Source organism: Channa argus, chromosome 1, assembly GCF_033026475.1.
Source record: "Channa argus isolate prfri chromosome 1, Channa argus male v1.0, whole genome shotgun sequence".
Lineage (NCBI taxonomy): Eukaryota > Metazoa > Chordata > Actinopteri > Anabantiformes > Channidae > Channa > Channa argus.
This window is the reverse complement of record NC_090197.1, coordinates 1,959,272-1,987,174: the sequence shown is the minus strand read 5'-3', so window position 1 is coordinate 1,987,174 and position 27,903 is coordinate 1,959,272. Positions and strand designations below refer to the sequence as shown.

Below are 27,903 nucleotides of genomic sequence, written 5' to 3'. Positions count from 1 at the left end.
TTACCTCAAAAAACAAATGACATCATGGTCTATTCCACTTCCTGTGACACGATGAACTTGTCTGACTCGTTATCGCTTGATGTCATTTGGTTCCACTGGAGTTTGAAAGTCTTTGTTCTCACCAAGCAGATGAAGATAATTAGGTGAAAAGAGGCTCCACAGTTCAGAATCATCCCTCAGCAATGCTTAATAAAAATGATATTCAGTGTATTTTAACTGTAAGAAGCTTCTACCTCCATCATTCATGAACCTTTTTGTCTTTTCTTTAAATCACTGACTTCCTCTGTCTGTCTGCATGGACTCTGCTCTTAGTTTGTCTCTGCAGGTTCTTTCATGATACAGGCAAATAGAACAGGATCTTGCTTCACGCTACAGGAATATTTTCATACAGTTTCCTCGTTTGTCTGAGGTCAAAACTGTGACTTCTGTTAAAAAAGGAAGTGAAACAGCTGATGAACAAAATGTGGGAAGTTATGAAATAAACAGCAAATATCACATTTCTATGTTTACATGTTATTTATCAACAAATTTAAGTTTATTCTTTGCTCAGAGAATATTTCAGTCCACAGCAAAATCAATGTTATAATGAATGAGATGAAATCACAGAAAAGTTGAGTCATCTCATGTCATCAGCTGAGCTTCATGACGCATTTGCACACAGTTGTTTTCTGACGGTGGAGTTTTGTTAGAAAGGCTTCAGTTAACAGACAGTGTGAAGAGGTGGAATAATGACAGTGAGCAGTGGCTTTAAATAATGTGGGACTTCTTCTTTTCCTTTCGGCTGCTCCCTTTCAGGGGTCGCCACAGCGAATCATGTGCCTCCATCTAACTCTGTCCTCTGCATCCTCTTCACTCACACCAACTAACTTCATGTCCTCCCTCACTACATCCATAAATCTCCTCTTTGGTCTTCCTCTAGACCTCCTGCCTGGCAGCTCCAACCTCAGCATCCTTCTACCGATATATTCACAGTTTCTCCTCTGAACATGTCCAAACCACCTCAATCTGGCCTCTCTGACTTTATCTCCAAAACATCTAACATGAGCTGTCCCTCTGATGTACTCATTCCTGATCCTGTCCATCCTCGTCACTCCCAAAGAGAACCTCAACATCTTAAGCTCTGCAACCTCCAGCTCTGCCTCCTGTCTTTTCTTCAGTGCAACAGTCTCTAAGCCGAACAACATTGCTGGTCTCACCACCGTCTTGAACACCTTTCCTTTCATTCTCGCTGATACTCTTTTATCACACAACACACCTGACACTTTTCTCCAGCCGTTCCAACCTGCCTGCAGTCGCCTCTTCACCTCTTTTCCACACTCACCGTTGCTCTGAACCGTTGACCCTAAATACTTAAAGTCCTGCACCTTCTTCACCTCTGCTCCCTGTAACCTCACCGTTCCACCTGGGTCCCTCTCATTCACACACATGTATTCTGTCTTGCTGCGGCTAAGCTTCATTCCTCTGTTTTCCAGAGCAGACCTCCACTTCTCTAGATTTTCCTCCACCTGCTCCCTGCTCTCACTACAAATAACAATGTCATCTGCAAACATCATAGTCCAGGGAGATTCTTGTCTAACCTCATCTGTCAGTCTGTCCATCACCAGAGCAAACAAGAAGGGGCTCAAAGCCGATCCTTGATGCAGACCCACCTCCACCTTGAACTCCTCTGTCACACCTACAGCACACCTCACCACTGTCTTACAGCTCTCATACATGTCCTGCACCACTCTAACATACTTCTCTGCCACTCCAGACGTCCTCATACAATACCACAGCTCCTCTCTCGGCACCCTGTCATACGCTTTTTCTAAATCTACGAAGACACAATGCAACTCCCTATGACCCTCTCTGTACTTCTCCATCAGCGTCCTCAAAGCAAATACTGCATCTGTTGTACTCTTTCTAGGCATGAAACCATATTGCTGTTCACAAATGTTCACCTCTGCCCTTAGCCGAGCTTCCACTACTCTTTCCCACAACTTCATTGTGTGACTCATCAGCTTTATTCCTCTGTAGTTGCCACAGCTCTGCGCATCTCCCTTGTTCTTAAAAATTGGTACCAGTACACTTTTCCTCCAGTCCTCTGGCATCCTCTCACTCTCCAAGATCTTGTTAAACAAACTAGTCAAAAACTCTACTGCCACCTCTCCTAGACACTTCCATACCTCCACAGGTATGTCATCAGGACCAACTGCCTTTCCACTCTTCATCCTCTTCAATGTCCTCCTCACTTCACTCTTACTAATCTTTGCTACTTCCTGCTTCACAACAGTCACCTCTTCTACTCTTCGTTCCCTTTCATTTTCCTCGTTCATCAACTCTTCAAAGTACTCCTTCCATCTTCCCATCACACTACTGGCACCTGTCAATACATTTCCATCCTTATCTTTAATCACCCTAACCTGCTGCACATCCTTTCCATCTCTATCTCTTTGTCTGGCCAACCTGTACAAATCCACCTCTCCCTCTTTAGTGTCCAACCTAGCATACAAGTCCTCATATGCTCTTTGTTTGGCCTTTGCCACCTCTATCTTCACCTTACGCTGTATCTCCCTGTACTCCTGTCTACTCTCTTCAGTCCTCTCAGTGTCCCACTTCTTCTTAGCTAACCTCTTTCTCTGTATACACTCCTGAACTGCCTCGTTCCACCACCAAGTCTCCTTGTCCGCTTTCCTCTTTCCAGATGACACACCGAGTACCCTCCTACCTGTCTCCCTGATCAAATTAGCTGTAGTAGTCCAGTCATCTGGAAGCACCTCCAAACCACCCAGAGTCTGTCTCAGCTCCTCCCTGAAAACTAAACGACATTCTTCCTTTTTCAACTTCCACCACTTCGTCCTCTGCTCTGCCTTAGTCCTCCTTATCTTCCTCACCACCAGCATCATTTTGCACACCACCATCCTGTGTTGTCTGGCTACACTCTCCCCTACCAATGCTTTACAGTCACTGATCTCTTTCAGATTACAACGTCTACATAAGATGTAGTCTACCTGAGTGCTTCTCCCTCCGCTCTTGTACGTCACCCTATGTTCCTGCCTCTTCTGAAAGAAAGTGTTTACTACAGCCATTTCCATTCTCTTTGCAAAGTCAACCACCATCTGACCTTCTGCGTTCCTGTCCTGAACACCAAACCTGCCCATAACAGTCTCATCACCTCTGTTCCCTTCACCTACATGCCCATTGAAATCTGCACCAATGACAACTCTCTCACCTCTGGGGATGCTCTGCATCACTTCATCTAACTCACTCCAGAATTTCTCCTTCTCTTCTAACTCACATCCTACCTGTGGGGCATAACCACTCACAACATTGAACATCACCCCTTCAACTTCCAGCTTCAGGCTCATCAACCTGTCTGATACTCTTTTCACCTCTAGAACATTCCTCACAAAATCCTCTTTCAATATAACTCCTACTCCATTTCTCTTCCTATCTGACCCATGGTAAAACAACTTGAACCCTGCTCCTAAGCTTCTAGCCTTGCTACCTTTCCACCTGGTCTCCTGGACACACAGTATGTCCACCTTCCTTCTCTGCATCATGTCGATCAACTCCCTAGCCTTCCCTGTCATAGTACCAACATTCAAAGTCCCTACTGTCAGTCCTACATTCTTAGCTTTCCTCTTCTCTCTCTGCCTACGAACACACCTTCCTCCTCTTCTTCTTCGTCTTCGACCAACAGTAGTCCAATTTCCACCGGTACCCTGTAGGTCAACAGCACCGGTGGCGGTCGTTGTTAACCCGGGCCCCGACCGATCCGGTATGGAAGCCTTTGTCACGATTCGCATGTTTGATTTGGCATGTGTTTTACGTCGGATGCCCTTCCTGCCACAACCCTCTGCATTTATCCAGACTTGGGACTGGCACAAGAAGACACTGGCTTGTGCCCCCTTGCGGTTGCATTGGGACTGATGTGTCCATATGTCATATAACCAATCAGAGCAGTTTATCTTACGATATGTGGACAGGACGATGATCCCAGCCGCCATCAGAAGACACAGCACTGCTAGACACAGAGCAGCTCCTCTGAAAGACTTTCTGTGGACTGGAGGATGATTCTGAGTCTGTGGTCCTACAGAGACAAAACAACATGGTTGTTACTGATCATCAGCTTTAATCATGGTGGTTTACCCACAAGCATCGTGGTTCAGGTCTGTGGTTGTGTTGACATCTGTTCAAAATGTCCACAGAAGTGTCCAACTGACTCACAGTCACTTTACACCTCCCACTTCTTCCTGTTGTGTGTTTGTTGCACTCTGTGGTAAAACTCTGTACCAGAGCTGATGCTTCTACAGATCTGACAACTGATTCACTGTTAAACTGTGACCAGTAGGACTGAAGCCAAAAACTGAACACATTCAGCAACAAAACCCCTGAATATGAGTTTTCTACAGAAACCTGTGTTAGTTTACATGTAGTCAGCAGTTTGTCAGCAGAACATGATGTTTCTTTTTTCACTTCAGCTTGAATAAAGTTTTATTTCAATCAAAAATTTAAAGAGATAATTTGCATCAACATCCTTTAACCTTAGATGCTCAAATCATATAAGAAAATAAGTTACTGCCCATTAAAAAACCTTTAATGGAGAATAAAAGAAAGAAAGTTCAGGAAGAGCAACAAGATGAACAGATGTGCAGTAGATGCTGTGTGGACAGAACAGAGCAACAAAGCAGATTTACACCTGTGTCCAATCACTTACCTTCTTCCTGTGACTGAATATCAGAGCCATCATCTCTGATATCATACGTGTTCTCGTAGATATCCACCTCTCTTTCCTCCCACTCTCCTCCATCTTCCTCCACCTTTCTGTTGCATCTCACCTTCTTGGAAAAATCTGGTTTGGTGTAAATATCTGAAGACATCTTGAGACGACTGAGACAGACGGACAGTAGCTGAACTTCACTGACTGTTTTCTACTGTAGTATAAACTACTAGCTGTGGCAGAGAGAAATGCAGTAACATGATCTACTTTACTGATGCTGCTGTCAGGGTTCAACCTTCTGTCTGCTTCAGAGAAAATTGAGGAAGTGAAACAAATGTGTTCACAGATTTTTATTCATTTGAATGTTTGATAAAAATAACTTGTAGCTGCAGTTTGTTGTGTAAATTACTCCAATCAGGAAACTGTGATGTTATGAAACTATTTAAAGTAGAACAACCTGGATACAAAACTGAAGACATTGTCTTTTTGTTGTTGTTATCAAAACTGGTTCCCAATTTTTTATAAAACCTACATCATATTTGTGTTTTGCCCTCAAGGAGTCAGGCTCACTTCTCAATGCTGGTATAGTTGCTGCCTCTGTTCCTGATAAGAAGGAGGATGTGTGTGAGTGTGTTTTGCTCAGATGCAGCAGGACAGAAATGAAAGACTCTGTGATCAGAGACGGTGAAAACATCACAGCTGAGTCCGTTTCAAGTTGTTTCCATCAGGCACAGAAGAACACTTTTTAATAAAACAGCCTAAAGTTGCCCATTGATCTGATTCTGACTTAGCTAATGAAATGTGGGGAACAGCATTTGGAACATGATAGAAACAGGTTTGTTCCTCATTCAGAGACACAGACACATCTGTGATCTGACTTCACTGACTCCCATCTTTGTTCATGAGGAACATCAGGGCCATGTGAAACATGCTCTGTACAATGTAAATCACCTTCTGACATCAAATCTGTGCACAGTGGGGAAACCAGAGAACGTGCACGTGAGAGTAACTCTACAGACCAGACAGACAGCTGCAGCTTCCATTCATACACATGTAAGAAAGAATCAGGACTGTACTTCACCATGGTGTGTGTCTGCAAATCCAAATTACTACACACTTGTTTTCCTTCTGATGTCGACATCAAACAAATCCCAAGTTTCATCCTTAATCACGTCCTAATAAATTGACGGGGCACAATTTTGAAAGATTGATCTTGAGAATCAGCACAAGACACAGAGTCAAATGCTGTTTTTGTGGTTTTCCACAAACACCTACACTATACACATAGTTACCACTCGTCTTTGGAGGTGTTTGAAGTTCAGGTGCTTTTATTACTGACCTACTTGTTCCACTGTCCACCACAAATGTCACCTCTTGACCATTTACTTATAATTTAATTTACACTTTCCCTCAGCAAACTGAAAAAAGTTTTTCACATGGGATTTAAATTTAGCTTCCAGATGTTGGACACATTTCTCAATCAATTCTATATCTACTTCAGCATGTGTGAGCTTTATGTCTGCACAAGCATTTCTTCATTGCAGTTAGCGACAAATCTGTGTGTGTGTGTGTGTGTGTGTGCTTCACCTCCCTCCTTTTGACTGAACCCTGCAACTGTCCCTGGAAAACCAGCTTTTCCTCCTCCTGTCAGTTTGCCGCTTGCGTTGGCTTCTCAGGACAATCTCTGGATCTGTGTCCTCTTGAATGGCAATAAGGACACTCCACATTCCCAAATGGACACTGTCTGGCTAAATGTCCTCTCTGTCCACAATTATGTCACTTATCCTTAGCTCCTCGCCCTCTGCTTCTCCAGCTCCCATGATGTTTCACCATAGTCTTTGCTCACTAACACTAGCGGCTGCCAGGTTGAGTTCTCTTTGACTCTTCTCCCTCTGCATTTCTTATTCTTGTGAGACTGAGTCTGAGCATGTGTGACACGTCTTCTGATGTCTTCCAATCTGACTCCTTCATATCAGGTGAAAGTTCTCTCAAAGTGATTTAGGAGGTGGGTTTCTCATGACCCAGGAGAATCACCCAAGTCATTTGGGTGTTTAATACCACAGTGAGTATCAAACTCCTTTGTCAGGTGCTGCAGATAATCATCAACAGTCTCATCTTCATGTAGTTTACAAGCTGTTATTTTACATATCAATTTTTACTGGGAATTTGACTTTGAATTCTTCTGCCAGATTGTTGACAGCCTCCCTGTGTACAACACTGTGGCAGCTTTGCCATGACCCTCTGCAGATCTGATGGTTTTGCCTTCATTGCCAAGAGTCGTCTCAATTCTGCCCCAGTGGGTCTAAAGTCTCTGCAGAACATTTGAAGTTCTTCAGCAAAATTAGTACCAGGGTCAGCTGGATTAGGCAGGTGACTGCCAGCTGCACAGACGTCTTCATCAGTCCAAGCCCTGAAGACCAGCTGTGGGCCCTCTGGACGAGCCACTTCGACCATAGGTGCATTAAATTCTGCTTGTTGGGGCACATCTGTAATTGAGCTGGTCAGCATTTGGACTGACGAACCAGATGCCCCAGAAGTGTTTGAAGATGATGGTGGAGATGGTAGTTGAATCAGGTTCTGGATCCTGTCCTCCTTCTCCTCCTTGAACTGGTGGTGGTGGGACGGACGGACAGGAGTCCAAGTCAGCGTCCAGTTTCATCGCTGTAATGTCTGGATAGAGAGAAGACACACTGAGGGTATATGGTGGTGGTATATGTGTGTTTGGTTGTTCTGCTGCAGCATTATCTGTTCTGTGTGGTGCAGTAGTCATAAGCTTTTGCACTTGTTTTCTTTCTCTATTCTCTACTTCAGTTTTCCACATACTCAAACATTCTTTATGCAAGTCACACATCTGTTTATGTTTCTGTGACTCTCTCTTTTTAACCTTCAGTCTCTTTTCTTGTCTTAACAATTTTTCTTCTAATTTAACAAGTTGGTTTTTACTAAAGGAACCAAGTTGAGAAAAGCCAAAATCCTCCAAATTTAATAAATTTAATAAAACATCCTGCACAAGCACAATGAGCACATTCCATCAGTACAACTAGACTAAACATAAGCATTCAAAGTGTACATACGTGATTTTCCATCACACATTTCATCTAAAACCATAAATTTATCATAAATTTTTTTTTGTTTTTCACCTCCATCCAACTGTTGGCTATACAGTATAGAAGCCTGTTTTTGCCACTGGGGGAAAAAATCATGATCTTGTATCTCAAAGTGATGACTTATTAAGTCAAAGTGATGAGACACCACCAGGAAGTGCTGTGCACATCTTCCTGTCATTGGATAGTTAAAGTAGCTCTCAATAATAGTGTCCATTTAAAACTGTATGTACGTCTATTAGGCTTCGTCTCAACCATTTGCTTGTGTCACCTATGAGGAAAACAACAAATTTCAAAAATGCTTCTTGCTCTTTTGAGTTACCCAGTTGGCAAACATCCTCCTCTCCCCCACCCACTCCACAGAGTCCAGTGGACAACCCAGGACAGAGCTGGCCCTGCTTAGCAGCCTATTCAGTCTCTTCCTGTCCTGGTCAATGCTGCCTGAACCCCAGCAATATGACTTGTTGTTGAGGTCTGTCAACAGGAACTGCTGCCTGAGATACACACCAATAACTTGTTCAATCCCCATCAATCAAATAATGAGAAACAACTAAAGGGAGTTTTCAAATGATTACTTGTATATATTTTTTTATTTCTTGAGCAGCCCCCCCTCCAGCAGGTGGTGACCTAGGCTACCACCTATATGGCCTATAACAAGAGCTGGCACTGACCAAGTCAAGATATTGAGAAAGAATCTCATTAATTTGACTTAGTGACTCATATTGTTGAGATACAGGATCATGAGTTTATAGATTGTGATCTTAATAAAAATGTGATAGAAAACTCTTGTTTTAAATCATTTCCATTGTCACTCCTCTGATCACTGTGCAGACTGATGAGGATTATTATGTTGTAATAAATAAAACTGATGTTTCCTCTGTGTCACATTTATTAACTAGATTTTTTTAATAGTCTGTAAACATGAACAACAGAAAACTGGATTCAACTGTAGTTTTTGTTTCAGACCAAAGAAGCCTGAACTCTGTCATGTCCATACTGACTCTCATTTTCACAGGGAGGAAAAACATAATCAGCTGCAGGTGTGTCAGAAAATAAAGAAGATGAATAATATCAATAAACCAAGTAAAGACAAAAGGAAGCTGCAGTTGACATTGTGGGGACGGAGCTGGACACACAGATCAACTACACAAACTTAATAGAAAAGTAATAGAAAGTAAAACTGCAAGTGCTTCCATCCATCTGTTATCTAATCTAAGGGTTGTTGGGAAGCTAAAACAAATACTGCAATATGAGTAAAGGTTACTTCCAGAACTTGACTCAAGTTAAGGTGGTGAAGTTTGCAATTAATTGAAAACATTCTGTTTCTCCTGCTAATCTCCATCTGTCCACCAGATGTCCTCAGACTTCCATCCCTTCAGTCACCTGACTCTCCTCCCAGATCCACCTGTGTCCCCTCCTTCCTACACACCTGTTCCCACTTCCCTCATCAGCTCCTCTGCATAGAAACCAGCCTGGTTTCCACCGTCATTTGGTTGAACACATATCGTTGTGTTTCTGTTTGTGCTGTGGATTCATGTTCTTACATCCTGACTCACATTTATATTTATATATAGATGTGATCTTTTAAAACATCTTAAATTCCTCATGTTGATGTATTTTCATTTTCTTATTCCTGTGGCCAATGTTTGTTTTTACTGACTGCTGATTGAAATCAAGAGGGACTAATTATTAGACTTTTATTAGACTTTATTTGTCCGAACAATGAAGAAAAACTTGTATTTTCCAAACTAAAGCTCTCAGCATCCTGATGAAGGTTTTCACTGGAAGGTGAACATGAAGAGTTTCCTGTGACTGCAGCAGTTTAGTGGGACTACAGAGTTAGTAAGTCCACATGTAGTTGTTGTGTGGACGACTTCCAACCCCACTACTCTGTCTGCACCATAGAGCACAGAGGGACAATATCTATGGAATAAAGAGGATTGAACATGTGACACAGAATGAACATGTGACACAGAATGAACAAGTCAACAAATGTGAGATGACTCTGAGGATCAGGAAGAACATTTCAGAGTTTGACAAACAGCTTCATCCCAACACTACACACCTCTCTGTCATCAGAGGAAGCAGCAAATCTACTTCTCACAGATCCAGTTTTTTGTACCATGATTATATTCATGTGTTGTCCATTTTCCCTGTTGATCACAACACGCTGCTACAAACCAGCCTGTTGGATTCTCCTGATTTGTTGCCCAGAACCTTTGAGACGAATAAAAAATAATTTTCATTTGAAACTCCGGATTCTTTTTGTGTTTAGACTAATTTATATCTCACTTTGAATATATTAAATGCTTTCTAATAATATAGATATAATTACTTAAGACAGCTCAGAGCACAAGGGGTGCTTTGGGTATAATCCCAAAAGTGAACTGAAACCTGAATCCAGGGCTGTGTCTGAATTCCCTCCCTACTCACTATATAGAACATTACAGTATATAGTGTGTGTGAGGGCAGTAAATTAAAACAGGTCAACTATGCTAAAAGCAGTGAACTGCTTTGTCTGTATTTTTGCAGCTTTGTTAGTAAAGAAATAATCCACCAGATCCTGTCTGTGTGCTTTTGTCAAGTGTTCTACATGTGTTTGCCATTTTGTACTTACGCTTGAATGTAGAGTGTGTACATTTGTCTACTATATACTACAGTCAAAGTATCCCACAATGCAACACTACATCCCAACACTACACAGCTCTCTGTCATCAGAGGAAGCAGCAAATCTACTTCTCATGTTGCTGCCAACTGTCTGATGCAGCTGTTCCCTGTTTCTGTGTCTAGTGCCACAACAGAACTTACAGCATCAACCTTTCAAAGCAAAAGTATTGTGACAGTTTGTCAGAACCTCACATTACGAAGCAGAGAAAAATCATGTGACCACCTCAAATGAAACTTTATTACATCACACTCATGTCAGAGAGGTGTTGTGCTGCTTTTTAATAATAGATATACTTCTAGTTCTGTTCATTCAGGGTTAAAAAGTCCATTTTACAGTGATCTGATTTCATAACAGACTTTATTGAACAAAATACCAATAATATTACTGCCAGCAAGAAAACAGCATTATGTATTTCACCCATTCATGTCTGATACCAAGGATGTGATCAGCAGATGTCACAGTTTGTTTTATGCATTGAAAAATTAAATCATTTTAACCACTGTCAGTATCAAAGCTTCAGATTCTCCACGATCAGCACAAATATCTTTTCATTGCTTTTTTATTTCATCTGTTCAAAACAAACCATCTCAACAAAATGTCTTCACACAGTTCTACAGACAATTTAAACTACATGCAAGTGAAATAATATGTAAACACACACGTGAATTTAAAATACACAACTGATTCTATTAAAGAGTTGAGAGGAAAAAAGGAGTTACAGGGATTTTACTGTGTAACCTCTACTGCTTTAGGACGTGATCCATGTGTCCACTGCAGATGACTTAACATTTAAGGAGGTTTTGAGGTTCAAATTAAAAAAAACACCTCAAGCCTCAATCAACTTGTCCTGGTGCCAGCAACTTATGAACTCTTAGTAAATCCAAAATGGAGAGACGCACACAGACTTGCTGATTTTCTTCTTTAATGAAGCAACATTACATAAAATATATGAAGCTGAAAATCTGAAATCTAAATGTGGTGGAGCCTAAAACTCTCAGGGCAGTTTAAACCAATATAGGACAAATATCTGTTGCTTTTTATGGCTTAGGTTTTGCTCTTCTGAACCATCTGGACACAGCAATTGCTGAAAGTGGAAACAGCTTTTAGATGAAGACACTGCTGTAAATTGTTGTGTTGTAGATTTTCTCTCAAGTCAACTCATCTCCATGCTTCATCTTGGCAGCTGCTTTCTGACCAAATGCTTCTTTCCTGTTTGAAGCAGGTCAAAGGCTGTGATGTCCCACATCATATATTCATGGAGTTAGGAGCAACAACACAACTCTGCTCCACACTAACCACACAAGTCGAGCGTCCACATCAGAGTGGTCATTATTCTCCTACTTCTACCGGAGGCAGGATCACAGTCTGTGCATCCTGCCCATTCTTTTTCTCTTTCTTTGCTGTTAGTGCTGAAGTTCTAATTAGGAAAACACAAACACTCAGGGTGGACAGTATGGATGACTTGGTGCAAGAGTGAACACATTTTCTTCATCATCAACACAAACCTGACACCAACCTAAATGATTGGCAGTAATGAAAGAACCATCCAAATGTTTCTCTTAAGTCCAAGTATCAATGGTGCAGAGTGTGTGTGATGGTGAACAGAAGGAACTTTGATTTCAGCAGCTGATCTTCAGTCAGCATAGTTTCTGTCCACAGGAGACACTCTCACACCTACACACTGCACAGAGACAATGAGGAACCAGGATAGATCAAGAACCCAGGATACAGAAGTTCAGTGAATGTGGTGTTGAAGGTGTGGAGGTGGATCAGTTTGTCAGAGGAGACACTGTAGAAGGACAGAGAGCCAGCAGGACAGTCCACATACACTGCTACTCTGTGACAGACAGAGGACGAGGAGATGAATGATTGTCTGTTATTGTGGCTGACAGAGTAACCATCATCAAAGCAGATCAGACTCCAGGACTGATCGTTCCATCCAAACAAAGAGTCATCACTGTTTCTTTTCCTTCTGATTCCTCTGTAACTCACTGATATAAAAACTCCTCTTCTCCACTCGACCTCCCAGTAACAGCGACCAGTCAGAACATTTCTACACAGCAGCTGAGACCAGTAGTCAAATCTGTCTGGATGATCAGGATATGACTGATCCTCCTTCACACGTGTCACCTTCCTGTTGTTGTCAGACAGTTGTAGGTTTCTGTTTACTGTGTTTGGGTCCAGTTCCAGTTCACAGGCATCTGATGGAGAGAACAAGACACAAACAGCTGCAGTTTATCATCTGTTGATTTATCAGCAACTTTACTGACAATGACTGAAAGTAAATCATTCCAACTTCCATTTCATCTTCAACTGTGAAGAATGTTTGACTCCATTTCAAGTGAAATTCAACAATCCAGTTAGAACAACAATCCACTTGAGCATTTTATGAAATGGATCAATGAAATCCACATCATACACACATTAGACACAAGTCAACTCTGGAACACCTGTGTTTTTTTCCACTTGAAGTCTATTTTTCTCCTCCTGGTGTTTAGTGAAGCTTCATCTTTAAACACTGGTGTTTCAATGTGTTTTAAAGCTGCTGCAAACTTTTTCCTGGTGTCTGTATTAGTGTTGTCAATAGTATTGATTTATCAATACATGTCTACACTGAATATTTGAAAAAGTTTCAATATCCACACACTGGTATATGTTGTATATATGTTTTGACCACCCTATTTAAAATGAATGGGGGGGAAAAACATTAGAACCACCTCTTCTTATAATGCACTGCAGTACGACTCCACCACTTGGTTTGACCTCAATAAGAAACACGGAGTAGAATTATCACCTTTCTGACAGTTTCCACTTAAAACCGGAGAAATTCTAACATTGTCAAATTTGAATTTGTGGCCGAGCTGCCGTGTTGGATTGTACAGTTGTACCTAATAAAGTGACATCACACCTATGTGACTAAATGTAAATGTCCCTGAAATGAATGTGTCCCAAGCAGTAAAGCTGTATTTCCAACTTCAATCATTTCCAGCAACCACAACAACTGTTACTATAAGGAGGAAGCTCCCGTTAACCACTGGCTCCATTACTATCTGTAGCTTCAGGCCTATGCAGGTGCTGGTGAAGAGGCAGCAGGGGAAACATTGGGATGAAGGTAGTGAATAGCTGGATGAATTCCTTCACCTCAGCCTAAACACAAACCTGTTCTGATGAACTTTAGGCACTTTTGAATAGACCACTTTCATTTGAGGGCTCACCTGTATTCTTGTACTGTTCCAGGGCAACAATAAGCACTGAGTCACAGACACTTACTGCTCAAAAGTCATATTACACGTTAGTTCCAACTGTTCATTAACTTACAATATTACCTCCTAAGACAATATCATTACTTTGAAGTTACTTTTGTGTTACTTTCACAAAACATCGGCTCTAAGATTCAGTCAAAGTACAAAACCTCAATTAGTAAAACACTGATATATCACCTACAAATCACATATTTCTAATTCTCTTCATGACAGGTCAGCGCCAGTGCTCTCACGCAAACGACCCAAACATTCATGTGTCCTCCTCACAGAGCCTGAAGTTAAACCTCCTTCCTTTAAAGACCAAATGAACTGCAGCTAAAAACTCACCTCTTCAGTCTTTGACTGAATCAACTTGGTCTGAATGTGGCTAATGAGGATTCTGTCCGCATGCTCTCCACCACATACTCTGCTACAAGCCACCTTAGCTCTGATTTATTAAACACACTGAGAAGAAAGTGAGGGGTCCTTGAACACAACTTCCATTGGTCAAACCTGTGAAGTACTAGTTACCAAGCAGCACCTGAAGGTAACAAAACTCTTGTATAAAGACACAGTGACAGTCAAAAGACCCAGAAGAAACAAAGTTCACTTTCTGTTGGCTCCACTGTTAATAAAATGTATTTCTTAGTTTTGTTGGATCACTGTGTTCACTTTGTGTTTGTGGCTTTGAAATTGATTGATTGAATTCTAACATCTTTCCAGCCACACTGACAAAAAAACAGAAGCTAAATCCTGAATGAAACTCTGGAGAAATTCATCTTTATTCTTCAGTCAAGAAAAGGTTCAAATCTAGTGGAACATGTGCAGCTGTGTTCTCAGGAATCAAACTTAAAACACACTCACACTTCCTCACACCAGGTTTCAGTCTCTGTGGTCCATCATGGTCCAACCTGGAGGAAGAGACAAAGTCAGAATCAGCTTCATCCACCTTCACTCATCTCCACCATTAAACATGAACCAGAGTTCCTCAGTTAGTCAGAGAAACAGTGTGAGAGCTGATGTTGTCTTTCCATCTGTCCATACCTGAGAGTGTCCAGTCTCCAGGTAGGATCCTCCAGTCCAGCAGACAGCAGCTTCACTCCTGAGTCTCCTGGATGATTGTAGCTCAGGTCCAGCTCTCTCAGATGGGAGGGGTTGGAGCTCAGAGCTGAGGCCAGAGAAGCACAACCTTCCTCTATGATCAGACAACCTGACAGACTACACACACACACACACACACACAAACACACACACACACACACACACACACACGCACACACACACACACACACACGTTTCCATGACAGGACAAGACATTAACTTTATTCATTTACTGGAGACATAACCATAAACTAAATCTAGGCTATAAAATGTCATCATTCAAATTCATGCTCCACCTTTTTTACCAACTAAACAGCCAACTGTAGAAACTAGAATTAAGGTGGGTCATGGAACCAAGTCAGGTTGTGGACCTGCTCTTTGCCTTTGCAAGGATACTGGAGAGGTCAGAGGAGTTTGCTACACAAGTGAAAACATATTTTCCTGCTTATGATCTGCAGAATCTCATGTGTGTTATAGTAATTAATGTCCATCATTTGTTCCTTTCATTTCTGGCAATAATACAATGACATTGGAGCCTTGTAGTTAGTCCGAAGTAAACCTGGAGCCACAGTCACTGACATAGCGGAGAAAATTCCAAACCTGATTGAAAGACATCCTACAGCAACAAAAGTAGTGATACACGTTGGCACAAATGACACCAAACGCCAACAGTCTGAGTTGCTGAAACGTGACTTTGTGTCATTTTTCAACTCACTGGAGAATTTCCACGACAGACGGTTCTTCATTTCCGGCCCAATTCCCACGCTGGGTCGCGGTGTTGGCTGGTTCTCCAGACTCCTCAGCCTGCACACATGGCTTCAACCACAAGTCTCCGCACACGGACTCTTCTACGTAGACAATTTCAATCTTTTCTGGGATTGTCCTCAGTACTTCAAGCAAGATGGACTGCACCCGAACTTTCTGGGATCACGGATGTTGACTGAGAACATTGTCCACAGCATCTCAGTCTCCGGAGACTGACTGACCATTGAAAACACCTGTGGCTCTGATGTGCTCACCTCTCCTGCATCCTCCGCTCCAACACCCGACAACATCCACAGGTATAAACAGTCCGAGATATTTATAGAATCTGACGTTACCAACAGACAAAATGCAGCTCTTATGGACTCTAATTTTTCACACAGGGAATATTATTATTTTGCTGAATGTTATGATCTTAACCACACTGCTATTTGCCCCATAGAGACTATGTCTGCTCCACGACCAATTAAACTTTTTAAACCAAAAATGAATACAAGGGGAGTTAATCATAAAAATCTAATACAAGTTAAGACTAATGCTCATACTGAACCAAAACCCAAAACTATTAAATGTGGATTATTAAATATTAGATCTCTCTCTTCTAAATCTCTGTTAGTAAATGACTTAATAAATGATCATCAAATTGATTTACTTTGTCTCACTGAAACCTGGTTGCAGCAGGAAGAATATGTCAGTTTAAATGAGTCAACCCCCCCAAGTCATATTAATTATCATGTTCCTAGATGCACAGGCCGAGGTGGAGGAGTAGCAGCAATATTTCACTCTAGCTTATCAATAATTCCTAGACCTAAACATAGTTATAACTCATTTGAGAGTCTTACTCTTAGCCTTTCACACGCAAACTGGAAAACTCAAAAACCACTATTATTTGTTCTCGTGTACCGTCCTCCAGTCCCTTATTCAGAGTTTTTGATAGAATTTTCTGATTTTCTATCTGATTTAGTGCTTAGTACAGATAAAGTCATTATAGTGGGTGACTTTAACATTCATGTAGATGCTGACAGTAACTGCCTGAGCACTGCGTTCAATTCATTACTAGATTCAATTGGTTTTTCCCAAAATGTAAATAAACCCACTCACTGTTTTAGTCACACATTAGACCTTGTACTTACATATGGCATTGAAACTGATAATTTAATAGTATTTCCTCATAACTCTCTTTTGTCTGACCATTTTCTAATAACATTTGAATTTACAATAACGGACTATACAGCAGTTAGGAAAAAAATTCCACTACAGCAGATGTTTATCTGAAAATGCTGTGAATACATTTAAAGAAATTATTTCTTCATCTTTTTCACCACCATGTGTCAATACTATGGTGAGTAGCCATCTTACTCCTGTACAAATTGATTACTTAGTTGACGATTCTGCAGCCTCATTGCGTATGATACTAGATACAGTTGCCCCTCTGAAAAAGAAGGCAGTGAATCAGAGGAGCCGACCTCCATGGTACAATTCACAAATGCACAGCTTAAAGCAGGCGTCACGAAAATTAGAGAGGAAGTGGCGTTCCACTAATTTAGAAGAATCCCGGTTAGCCTGGAAAAACAGTTTAAAAATGTACAAAAAAGCTCTCCGTGATGCCAGAACAGCATATTATTCCGCACTAATAGAGGAAAACAAGAACAACCCCCGGTTTCTGTTCAGCACTGTAGCCAGGCTGACTAAGAGCCATAGTTCTGTTGAGCCTAGTTTTCCCTTAACTTTGAGCAGCAATGACTTTATGACTTTCTTTACTGATAAAATTGCAGCCATTAGGGAAAAGATTCACCAGATCCTCCCTACAAATATTACAGATAGATCTTCATGTACAACAGCTCTAGAATCCTCAATAAGGCCCCAATCCATCTTAGACTGTTTTTCACCCATAGATCTCACTGAGCTAAGTTCAACTATCGCCTCCTCAAAACTAACAACATGTCTTTTAGACCCTGTTCCAACCAAATTGCTTAAAGATGTTCTACCTTTAATAGACACATTCATATTAGATTTGATTAACTTATCTTTAGAAACTGGCTATGTACCAAAGGCTTATAAAGTTGCTGTAATCAAACCATTACTTAAAAAACCCTGTCTTGATCCAGGTGATTTAGCCAACTATAGACCAATATCAAATCTCCCGTTTATTTCTAAAATCCTGGAAAAAGTAGTTGCAAAACAATTATGTGATCACCTTTACAGGAATAATTTGTATGAAGACTTTCAGTCAGGATTTAGAGTTCATCACAGTACAGAAACAGCACTGGTAAAAGTCTCCAATGATCTTCTCCTCGCTTCAGATAATGGACTTGTGTCCGTACTCGTCTTACTAGACCTTAGTGCCGCATTTGACACCATTGACCACAACATTTTATTACAGAGACTAGAACATAGATTTGGGATTAAAGGAACCACATTACATTGGTTTAAATCTTATCTGTCAGACAGATTCCAACTTGTTCATGTTAATGATGACTCTTCTTTATGCACCAAAGTTAGCTATGGAGTTCCACAGGGCTCTGTGTTAGGACCAATACTTTTTAATCTGTACATGTCACCTTTAGGCAAAATTATTAGGAAACATTCCATAAACTTCCACTGCTATGCAGATGATACCCAGCTCTATTTATCTGTGAAACCAGAAGATACTAACCAATTAGTCAAACTTGAAGCATGTCTAAAAGACATAAAGACCTGGATGTCCTACAATTTCCTACTTCTAAATTCAGACAAAACTGAAATCATCCTCTTTGGGCCTAAAAACATGAGAAATATGCTGTCTAACAATATAGTTACTTTAGATGACATAACTTTGGCCTCCAGTACTGCGGTGAGGAACCTTGGAGTTATTTTTGACCAGGATTTGGCATTTACGTCACATATAAGACAAATCTCTAGAACAGCCTTCTTCCACCTACGGAACATTGCTAAAATTAGAAGCATCCTGTCTCAAAGTGATGCCGAAAAACTGGTCCATGCATTTGTTACTTCTAGGTTGGACTACTGTAATTCCCTACTTCTGGGGTGTCCTAATAACTCTCTAAAAAGCCTTCAATTAATCCAAAATGCTGCAGCAAGAGTGCTGACTGGATTAGGAAAGAGAGATCATATTTCACCTTCACTAGCTTCTCTTCATTGGCTTCCCATAAAATCTAGAATAGAGTTCAAAACCCTCCTCCTTACATACAAAGCTCTTAATGGTCAAGCTCCATCATATTTAAAAGATCTCATAGTTCTGTATCGCCCGATTAGACCACTTCGATCCCAAAATACAGGCCTACTTGTGGTTCCCAGAGTTTGCAAAAGTAGAATGGGAGGCAGAGCCTTTAGCTATCAAGCTCCTCTCCTGTGGAACCAGCTTCCAATCCAAATTCGGGGAGCAGACACCCTCTCTACTTTTAAGACTAGGCTTAAAACCTTCCTTTTTGATAAAGCTTATAGTTAAACTGCTCACTCAACCTGAACTAGCTTTTCTCTATACATTTACTTGTCACTACTGTATACCATTAATTCTATATCCTACAACCTGCACGATGCTTTGTTGTTGCTTTTTTGTTGTTTTGTTGTTGCTTTTCTTGTTGTTTTGTTGTTGCTTTTTTGTTGTTTTGTTGTTGCTTTTCGTTGTTGCTTTTCGTTGCTCTTTTCTTTTCTTTCTCCACTTTCCACTCACCCCAACCGGTCAAGGCAGATGGCCGCCCACCCTGAGCCTGGTTCCGCTGGAGGTTTCTCCCATTAAAGGGAGTTTTTCCTCTCCACTGTTGCCTAGGGCTTGCTCAAGGGGGATTTGTTGGGTTGCTTCTACATACTTGTGTAGTCTGGACTTTATTCTGTAAAGTGCCTTGAGATGACTTTGTTGTAAATTGGCGCTATATAAATAAAGTTGAATTGAATTGAATTGAATTGAATTAAACACTCTCCATTAGTTCATCTGTGTCCACTTCAATTATTGATATTTTATTGGTTGTGGGGATTATTCTCTTCAGACCAAACATGTTGGAGTCCAACTGAATATAGTTGAGCAACTTTACTCAATTGTTTTTTTATAAACAATTCAAGTTTCTGTGGTCAGAACAAAAACATTACCCAGCTGACAATCTGCTGAGTCAGCAAACCTCTTCATCACGATAGCTTATCAAATGACAGTTTACAAAAATCTGAATCCTGACCTGAGAGTTTCCAGTCTGCAGTGATGTTGCTTCAGTCCAGCACAAAACAGCTTCACTCCAGAATCCTGCAGGTCATTGTTACTCAGGTCCAGTTCTCTCAGACTAGAGGACTGGGAGCTGAGAACTGAGGACAGAGCTTCACAGCTTCTCTCTGAGAGGTTACAGCTACTCAGTCTAAAAATAATCCAGCAAAACAAAAGAAACCAGTTACAAACATTAGTTTTCTGTCATGTCAGCAACAATCCACTTAATCTGAAATAGTCTATGTGCACATACAGAGCTTTGTTGGAGGCTTTGACCACTGGCAGCAGCCTCAGAAGAGCCTCCTCTGAAGCAGAGTATTTCTTCAGGTCAAACACGTCCAGATCTTTTTCTGATGACAGTAAGATGAAGACCAGAGCTGACCACTGAGCAGGAGACAGTTTATCTGTGGAGAGACTTCCTGATCTGAGGGACTGTTGGATCTCCTCCACTAGAGAACCATCATTCAGTTCATTCAGACAGTGGAACAGGTTGATGCTTTTCTCTGCAGACAGATTCTCACTGATCTTCTTCTTGATGTACTGGACTGTTTCCTGATTGGTCTGTGATCCACTTCCTGTCTGGGTCACCAGGCCTCTTAGGAGATTCTGATTGGTCTGCAGTGAAAGACCGAGGAGGAAGCGTAGGAACATGTCCAGGTGTCCATTTGGACTCTGTAAGGCCTTGTCCACAGCACTCTGGTAGAGAAGCTTTAGTTTTGTTTTGTCTCTAAATATTTTAAATGACTTGGATGTTGATTCTGACAGCAGATTGACTCCAGAGTTGATAAATGTCAGATGGACATGAAGAGCAGCCAGAAACTCCTGAACACTCAGATGGACGAAGCAGAACACCTTGTCCTGGTACAGTCCTCTCTCCTCTTTAAAGATCTGTGTGAACACTCCTGAGTACACTGAGGCTGCTCTGATATCGATGCCACACTCTGTCAAGTCTGATTCATAGAAGATCATGTTTCCTTTCTGCAGCTGCTCAAAAGCCAGTTTTCCCAGAGACTTAATCATCTTCCTGCTCTCTGGACTCCAGTGTGGGTCGATCTCAGCTCCTACATCATACTTGATGTTTTTCAGTTTGGACTGAACCACTAGGAAGTGGATGTACATCTCAGTCAGGGTCTTGGGCAGCTCTCCTCCATCTCTGGTTTTCAACACATCCTCCAGAACTGTAGCAGTGATCCAGCAGAAGACTGGGATGTGGCACATGATGTGGAGGCTTCGTGATGTCTTGATGTGGGAGATGATTCTGCTGGCCTGCTCCTCATCTCTGAATCTCTTCCTGAAGTACTCCTCCTTCTGTGGGTCAGTGAACCCTCTGACCTCTGTCACCATGTCAACACACTCAGGAGGGATCTGATTGGCTGCTGCAGGTCGTGTGGTTATCCAGAGGCGAGCAGAGGGAAGCAGGTTCCCCCTGATGAGGTTTGTCAGCAGCACATCCACTGAGGTGGACTCTGTAACATCAGTCAGGATCTCATTGTTGTGGAAGTCCAGAGGAAGTCGACACTCATCCAGACCATCAAAGATGAACACAACCTGGAACTCTTCAAACCTGCTGATTCCTGCTTCTTTGGTTTCAGGAAAAAAGTGATGAACAAGTTCCACCAAGCTGAACTTTTTCTCTTTCAGTATATTCAGCTCTCTGAAAGTCAATGGAAATGTGAACTGTATGTCCTGGTTGGCTTTGTCTTCAGCCCAGTCCAGAGTGAACTTCTGTGTTAAGACTGTTTTCCCAATGCCAGCCACTCCCTTTGTCATCACTCTTCTGATTGGTTCATCTCTTCCAGGTGAGGCTTTAAAGATGTCTTCTTGTCTGATGGTTGTTTCTGGTCTGTGTGGTTTCCTGGATGCTGTTTCAATCTGTCTGACCTCATGTTCATCATTGACCTCTCCAGTCCCTCCCTCTGTGATGTAGAGCTCTGTGTAGATCTGATTCAGAAGGGTTGGGTTTCCTGCTTTAGCGATGCCCTCAAACACACACTGGAACTTCTTCTTCAGGTTAGACTTGAGTTTACGTCGACACAAAGGAGCCTCAAATCCTGAATGAACAAAGAAGAAATGAAATCAGTGAGTGGATCCTTCAGAAAATCAGAGAATCTAAACATTTAAGTGTCTGTAGAGTTTTTCTTCCTCCATCAGTTTTACCATCAGTGGAGGACAAAAAGCCTCTGATCTGATACAGATGTGTGCAGCATATTTACAGCAGAGTTTGGAAATGGAAACCTCTCTCCTGCTGTTTCCATTTCCTCTTTCCATCATGTTAAATCTGTTCAAATCCTCTTACTGCTCTGCAGACAGTCAGCCAGCTCCTCCTGCTTCATTCTCCTCAGGAAGTTCACTGTGATCTTCACAAATGACTCTCTGCTGCTCCTCCTCTGCTCTTCATCCTCCTCATCCTCCCTCTGACTGTCTGAGCATTTTGAGTAATTTGGTCTGAGGACCCTCTGGATCTCCTTCAGCTGGTGCTTCACAAAAGTGACAATGTTGTCCTCCAGCAGCTGGAACAGAATGAGAAGTGAACATTTCATTTAAACTGGTAGAAGACAACATGTGATTCATCTGTGAGTCTGAAGACCTGCTGGTCTGAACACAGCAGCATGGACTCTGTTAGGACCTGAATGGTTGTTGAACATTCAGTCTGGGTTTTATGTAGTTCATAGTCAAAGTGTGATTGGACATGTACAGACCATAAATATGGAGTCCAGGTCTGGTTGATGCTGCTGGGCAAACTGATCACTGTGAACCTCTGAGCTCTGCTGCTCAACTCTGAAGAGAGAATAAAAATGACTGGATGGATGAGTAAACAAGTGAAATGGAAATTACCAAATGGGAAACACTGAAAATTGCAGTACAGTGGCTGAATGTTGACAGATTGTAGATTCATTACTCTTCACATATAAAGTCTTCTTCTTTTCCTTTCGGCTGCTCCCTTTCAGGTGTCGCCACAGCGAATCATGTGCCTCCATCTAACTCTGTCCTCTGCATCCTCTTCACTCACACCAACTAACTTCATGTCCTCCCTCACTACATCCATAAATCTCCTCTTTGGTCTTCCTCTAGACCTCCTGCCTGGCAGCTCCAACCTCAGCATCCTTCTACCGATATATTCACAGTTTCTCCTCTGAACATGTCCAAACCACCTCAATCTGGCCTCTCTGACTTTATCTCCAAAACATCTAACATGAGCTGTCCCTCTGATGTACTCATTCCTGATCCTGTCCATCCTCGTCACTCCCAAAGAGAACCTCAACATCTTAAGCTCTGCAACCTCCAGCTCTGCCTCCTGTCTTTTCTTCAGTGCAACAGTCTCTAAGCCGAACAACATTGCTGGTCTCACCACCGTCTTGAACACCTTTCCTTTCATTCTCGCTGATACTCTTTTATCACACAACACACCTGACACTTTTCTCCAGCCGTTCCAACCTGCCTGCAGTCGCCTCTTCACCTCTTTTCCACACTCACCGTTGCTCTGAACCATTGACCCTAAATACTTAAAGTCCTGCACCTTCTTCACCTCTGCTCCCTGTAACCTCACCGTTCCACCTGGGTCCCTCTCATTCACACACATGTATTCTGTCTTGCTGCGGCTAAGCTTCATTCCTCTGTTTTCCAGAGCAGACCTCCACTTCTCTAGATTTTCCTCCACCTGCTCCCTGCTCTCACTACAAATAACAATGTCATCTGCAAACATCATAGTCCAGGGAGATTCTTGTCTAACCTCATCTGTCAGTCTGTCCATCACCAGAGCAAACAAGAAGGGGCTCAAAGCCGATCCTTGATGCAGACCCACCTCCACCTTGAACTCCTCTGTCACACCTACAGCACACCTCACCACTGTCTTACAGCTCTCATACATGTCCTGCACCACTCTAACATACTTCTCTGCCACTCCAGACGTCCTCATACAATACCACAGCTCCTCTCTCGGCACCCTGTCATACGCTTTTTCTAAATCTACGAAGACACAATGCAACTCCCTATGACCCTCTCTGTACTTCTCCATCAGCGTCCTCAAAGCAAATACTGCATCTGTTGTACTCTTTCTAGGCATGAAACCATATTGCTGCTCACAAATGTTCACCTCTGCCCTTAGCCGAGCTTCCACTACTCTTTCCCACAACTTCATTGTGTGACTCATCAGCTTTATTCCTCTGTAGTTGCCACAGCTCTGCGCATCTCCCTTGTTCTTAAAAATTGGTACCAGTACACTTTTCCTCCAGTCCTCTGGCATCCTCTCACTCCCCAAGATCTTGTTAAACAAACTAGTCAAAAACTCTACTGCCACCTCTCCTAGACACTTCCATACCTCCACAGGTATGTCATCAGGACCAACTGCCTTTCCACTCTTCATCCTCTTCAATGTCCTCCTCACTTCACTCTTACTAATCTTTGCTACTTCCTGCTTCACAACAGTCACCTCTTCTACTCTTCGTTCCCTTTCATTTTCCTCGTTCATCAACTCTTCAAAGTACTCCTTCCATCTTCCCATCACACTACTGGCACCTGTCAATACATTTCCATCCTTATCTTTAATCACCCTAACCTGCTGCACATACTTTCCATCTCTATCTCTTTGTCTGGCCAACCTGTACAAATCCACCTCTCCCTCTTTAGTGTCCAACCTAGCATACAAGTCCTCATATGCTCTTTGTTTGGCCTTTGCCACCTCTATCTTCACCTTACGCTGTATCTCCCTGTACTCCTGTCTACTCTCTTCAGTCCTCTCAGTGTCCCACTTCTTCTTAGCTAACCTCTTTCTCTGTATACACTCCTGAACTGCCTCGTTCCACCACCAAGTCTCCTTGTCCGCTTTCCTCTTTCCAGATGACACACCGAGTACCCTCCTACCTGTCTCCCTGATCAAATTAGCTGTAGTAGTCCAGTCATCTGGAAGCACCTCCAATCCACCCAGAGTCTGTCTCAGCTCCTCCCTGAAAACTAAACGACATTCTTCCTTTTTCAACTTCCACCACTTCGTCCTCTGCTCTGCCTTAGTCCTCCTTATCTTCCTCACCACCAGCATCATTTTGCACACCACCATCCTGTGTTGTCTGGCTACACTCTCCCCTACCAATGCTTTACAGTCACTGATCTCTTTCAGATTACAACGTCTACATAAGATGTAGTCTACCTGAGTGCTTCTCCCTCCGCTCTTGTACGTCACCCTATGTTCCTGCCTCTTCTGAAAGAAAGTGTTTACTACAGCCATTTCCATTCTCTTTGCAAAGTCAACCACCATCTGACCTTCTGCATTCCTGTCCTGAACACCAAACCTGCCCATAACAGTCTCATCACCTCTGTTCCCTTCACCTACATGCCCATTGAAATCTGCACCAATGACAACTCTCTCACCTCTGGGGATGCTCTGCATCACTTCATCTAACTCACTCCAGAATTTCTCCTTCTCTTCTAACTCACATCCTACCTGTGGGGCATAACCACTCACAACATTGAACATCACCCCTTCAACTTCCAGCTTCAGGCTCATCAACCTGTCTGATACTCTTTTCACCTCTAGAACATTCCTCACAAAATCCTCTTTCAATATAACTCCTACTCCATTTCTCTTCCTATCTGACCCATGGTAAAACAACTTGAACCCTGCTCCTAAGCTTCTAGCCTTGCTACCTTTCCACCTGGTCTCCTGGACACACAGTATGTCCACCTTCCTTCTCTGCATCATGTCGATCAACTCCCTAGCCTTCCCTGTCATAGTACCAACATTCAAAGTCCCTACTGTCAGTCCTACATTCTTAGCTTTCCTCTTCTCTCTCTGCCTACGAACACACCTTCCTCCTCTTCTTCTTCGTCTTCGACCAACAGTAGTCCAATTTCCTTTGGTACCCTGTAGGTCAACAGCACCGGTGGCGGTCGTTGTTAACCCGGGCCCCGACCGATCCGGTATGGAAGCCTTTGTCACGATTCGCATGTTTGATTTGGCATGTGTTTTACGTCGGATGCCCTTCCTGCCACAACCCTCTGCATTTATCCAGACTTGGGACTGGCACAAGAAGACACTGGCTTGTGCCCCCTTGCGGTTGCATTACTCTTCACATATAAAGTGATTTTCCTTATTAACTCTCTGATGGAGGTGGGAATTGAAGGACAAAACAGTGGCCATGTTTGTCGTACAGGTCAGTTGCATGGATTTTAAGCATCAAGATACCTTTTTAAATTCTTACCTACAATCAGCAGGTTGCTTGTCTTTAAAGTCAATGCCTTGACCCATAGACCAGTCACTCTTCATAGAGACCCAGCTGGGTTCAGCAGAGTCTGGTCTCTGCTTCTTCATCCTGATCCAAACAAACAAGAGACAAATGAAAAGTAGTTTGAAGCTGAAAGCAGATGAATTGTGAGCAGACTGTCAGCAGCTGAAATGTTAGAAGCAGATAGAAAGTCAGTAAGAAGACAGTGGATGAGGAACGTTCTCCTGTTCATCAACATGGAATCTGATGAAAGATGCTGTCTCATCTTAGTTGCTTAGTTGACTAATCAGTGGTTGGCTCTTTGTTAACTAAGACAGTTAGTAGTTGATGATTAGTTCTTCTAAGCTGTTATTGAGGAGCTGAGTGGCAGATGTGACAGTGAGTGGGAATAATGATGGTGGACTGATTTGACATGGACAAGAGTCATGGACAGTTAGAGATCCTCATCTCACCTCTGGTCTTTGGTCTGGCTCTCATGTCCCCCACACAGAGTGGTTTTAGAGGGAGGGACTCCCTCCTCTCTGTCCTCACACTGATTCATAGCAGAGTCCACACCTGCTGGAGAGCTGAGCTCAGTCTTTACAGCAACAACACTGACAATGTTCCTTATCTTAGTAAATGAGCTGGAATCTGCTCATTTCCTCAGCTGTCACCTGATGAGGACTAAAGGCTAATAAACAGATAAAACAGTGTTTTCTATTTCTGACCTCTGGAAACTCACAGTCTGTTATCAGTGGTCAAGGTTTAAACGTTTGAATGTGTTTATTTAACTAAAAAATATTCAGCTGAGACCACATGCAACCACTGACACAGATCCAAATAAAACCTGGTCTTCAAACAGTCACTAATCTTAAAGATCTTCACATATGCCTCTAATCCATCCTCTGATCCCCTCAGGAAAACGTAGATCTAACTGAGCTCTGTGTGCTTTTCCTCACAATGACAAAACCTTCAACCCCCATCAGCACGTCCTCTTGTAAATGTCTCCCTCTAGTGCTGAAACTTAGAACCTACATCAAGAACTAGTAGTTAACAGACTGATTATTGTCACTGATTTCATCTGTGCTGTTCTCCTGATCCATGTAGAGCTACAGCCAATAACACACTCAGCACTGTTTTCACATTAAAAGCCTGATTAACAGAAGGCTGAAGGACTTTTATTGTGACAATATTGTCTCATTGATGGAAGATGAATGTGATTCCTGGAAAAAAGTTAGTCTGGTGACCAAATGATTTGATGATACTGACCAGGAATCAGCTCCATGAATGAAAAACCCTCAGTAATGTTGGATGTGGACAGTCTTTTCCCCTCCTCCCCATAACATTTCAGCCTCTGGGACAGTCCACACATGGACTGTGCTAAAGAGCTTTCAGTCAAAGCAAGTCTGTCTCAGTGTTGGAAGATGGTTGTGTTTTGGATAAAATGCAGCTCAGCCAATTTGATCCAAGCTGTCCGACCAGTTCTGACACTCTGAGCTCAGATTACAATCAAACTGCTGTTGGTTCTACCTGAGAACCACTGACAGTAAAACCTGCAAATCCTTCTCAATCCACTCTCCTTTAACTCAGAGAGAAACTCTGAAGAATCAAAATGTGAAGAATTCAACAGATCTTAGGAAACAGAGCATCATCATCCAGAAACATTTCTACTGTCCAGTCAAACAGTGATACAACACAATGTGATCCCAGTGATCCTGTTCATCACACATTTACACATTTCTCTGGTAGGATTCTCACCTGCTGAACTCACTTCAGGTCCACTTCCAGAAACTTTCCACCTTCATGTGTAGAGAAGAAGCTGCTCATTGTCCCTCCTCAGTCCTGGTGTCTGTGAGCATTTGATCTGAGGACGCTGTCACATCCTCATAACTTCAGAGTCCAAGTCCAAAAAAACATCCGGGTGACGTCAAAACC

General features: G+C 42.3%; 1 pseudogene; it reads right to left on the bottom strand.

The window, feature by feature from the left end:
- Nucleotides 1-10,689: 10,689 nt before the first annotated feature.
- LOC137102160 (NLR family CARD domain-containing protein 3-like) lies at nt 10,690-26,794 on the bottom strand (annotated as a pseudogene).
- Between the last annotated feature and the right edge of the window lie 1,109 nt (nt 26,795-27,903).